Source organism: Equus quagga, unplaced genomic scaffold (genome assembly GCF_021613505.1).
Source record: "Equus quagga isolate Etosha38 unplaced genomic scaffold, UCLA_HA_Equagga_1.0 HiC_scaffold_13264_RagTag, whole genome shotgun sequence".
Lineage (NCBI taxonomy): Eukaryota > Metazoa > Chordata > Mammalia > Perissodactyla > Equidae > Equus > Equus quagga.
In genome coordinates, this window is record NW_025792493.1 from 166 (window position 1) to 2840 (window position 2675).

General features: G+C 51.9%; 1 pseudogene; it reads left to right on the plus strand.

Moving 5' to 3' along the window:
• Positions 1 to 225: 225 nt before the first annotated feature.
• Positions 226 to 1999, plus strand: LOC124231948 (transcriptional coactivator YAP1-like; annotated as a pseudogene).
• Positions 2000 to 2675: the final 676 nt, after the last annotated feature.

Consider the following 2675-nt stretch of genomic DNA (forward strand, 5'->3'; position numbering starts at 1 on the left):
GCCGCGGCGCAGGCCCCCCCCCCCCCCCCCCCCCCCCCCCCGGGGGGGGGGGGGCCCCCCCCCCCCCCCCCCCCCCCCCCCCACCCCCGGCCCTGAGAGCGAGGAGAGCGCCGCTCCCGCCGCCTCGCCGCCCTCGCCGCTTCTCCCGTCTCGGCCCGAGCCGGGGCGCCCGGGCGGAGCCCTCAGCCCCCCTGGTCGGGGTGCGCGTCGGGGGAGGCAGGAGCCATGGATCCCGGGCAGCAGCCGCCGCCTCAGCCGGCCCCCCAGGGCCAAGGGCAGCCGCCCGCGCAGGCCCCCCAGGGGCAGGGCCCGCCGTCCCGGCCCCGGGGCACCCGCCCCCCCCGGGGTCCCAGGGGGCGTCGCAGGCCCCCCCCGCCGGGCACCAGATCGTGCACGTCCGGGGGGACTCGGAGACCGACCTGGAGGCGCTTTTCAACGCCGTCGTGAACCCCAAGACAGCCAACGTGCCCAAGACCTTGCCCATGAGGCTCCGGAAGCTGCCGGACTCCTCCTTCAAGCCGCCCGAGCCCAAATCCCACTCCCGACAGGCCAGTACTGATGCAGGCACTGCAGGAGCCCTGACTCCACAGCATGTTCGGGCTCATTCCTCTCCAGCTTCCCTGCAGCTGGGAGCCGTATCGCCTGGGACATTGACTCCCACTGGAGTAGTCTCTGGCCCAGCAGCTACACCCGCTGCTCAACACCTTCGACAGTCTTCTTTTGAGATACCAGATGACGTACCTCTGCCAGCAGGCTGGGAGATGGCGAAGACATCTTCTGGTCAGAGATACTTTTTAAATCACATCGATCAGACAACAACATGGCAGGACCCCAGGAAGGCCATGCTCTCCCAGATGAACGTTACGGCCCCCACCAGTCCACCAGTGCAGCAGAATATGATGAACTCAGCCTCAGGTCCTCTTCCTGATGGATGGGAACAAGCCATGACTCAGGATGGAGAAATATACTATATAAACCATAAGAACAAGACCACCTCTTGGCTAGACCCAAGGCTTGACCCTCGTTTTGCCATGAATCAGAGAATCAGTCAAAGTGCTCCAGTGAAACAGCCACCACCCCTGGCTCCCCAGAGCCCACAGGGAGGAGTCATGGGTAGTGGCAACTCCAAGCAGCAGCAACAGATGCGGCTGCAGCAACTGCAAATGGAGAAAGAGAGACTGCGACTGAAGCAGCAAGAACTGCTTCGGCAGGTGAGGCCACAGGCAATGCGGAATATCAATCCCAGCACAGCAAATTCTCCAAAATGTCAGGAATTAGCTCTCCGTAGCCAGTTACCAACACTGGAGCAGGATGGTGGGACTCAAAATCCAGTATCTTCTCCTGGGATGTCTCAGGAATTGAGAACAATGACGACCAATAGCTCAGATCCCTTTCTTAACAGTGGCACCTACCACTCTCGAGATGAGAGTACAGACAGTGGACTAAGCATGAGCAGCTACAGTGTCCCTCGAACCCCAGATGACTTCTTGAACAGTGTTGATGAAATGGATACAGGTGATACTGTCAACCAAAGCACCCTACCCTCACAGCAGAACCGTTTCCCAGACTACCTTGAAGCCATTCCTGGGATAAATGTGGACCTTGGAACACTGGAGGGAGACGGAATGAACATAGGAGGAGAGGAGTTGATGCCAAGTCTGCAGGAAACTTTGAGTTCTGACATCCTTAATGACATGGAGTCTGTTTTGGCTGCCACCAAGCTAGATAAAGAAAGCTTTCTTACATGGTTATAGAGCCCTCAGGTAGACTGAATTCTACATCTGTGAAGGATCTAAGGAGATAAGACATATATACCTGAAATGTCCAAATAAGCCAGTTGCGATCTTCTGGCTAATACAGAAAAAGATGAACAAATGTCCAGCAAGACTCTTTCATCCACTAGTTTGCTCTTCCTTGTCCATTGCTGCTGTTAATATATTGCTGACCTCTTTCATAGTTGGCTCTAAAGAATCAAAAAAACCTTTTTTTGTTTCTTTTGCTATTATAACTACTGTTCGTTTCGGGGGCTTGGGGAAGTGAGCCTGTTTGGATGATGGATGCCATTCCTTTTGCCCAGTTAAAATGTTCAGCAATCATTTTAACTAAATACTCAGACTTGGAAGTCAAATGCTTCATGTCACAGCATTTAGTTTGTTCAAGCAGTTGTTTCTTCAGCTGCCTTTGGCCAGTGGGAAAACATGACTTACTGGTCTGACAAGCCAAAAATGTTGTATCTGACATTAAGTACTCAATGCTGATCTGAAGAGAGAGCTGAAACTAAGGCTGAAGACTGTTTTCCTTTCAGTGTTCTTTTTTCTCCTAGTGCTATCATTAGTCACATAGTGACCTTGATTTTATTTTAGGAGCTTATAAGGCATGAGACAGTTTCCATAGAAATATATTAATTATTGCCACCTACTCTAGTATAGGTTTTGGTTTTATTGTGGGTTTGTTTTGTTTTGTTTTTGTTTTGTTTGGGTTGATTGGGTTTTTTTCAGAACCTAGGCAAATGACCATAGTAGTGAATCTGTTTATAGTTGTAGCTTGGGACGGTTATTGTAGTTCCTTTGGTAAAATCTACATTTCCTGATTTTTTACCATCATATTTAAATCTTGATTATCTGCTCTATATATACCCACACACACACTTATGATGTTTATGATAGTGTGATAAG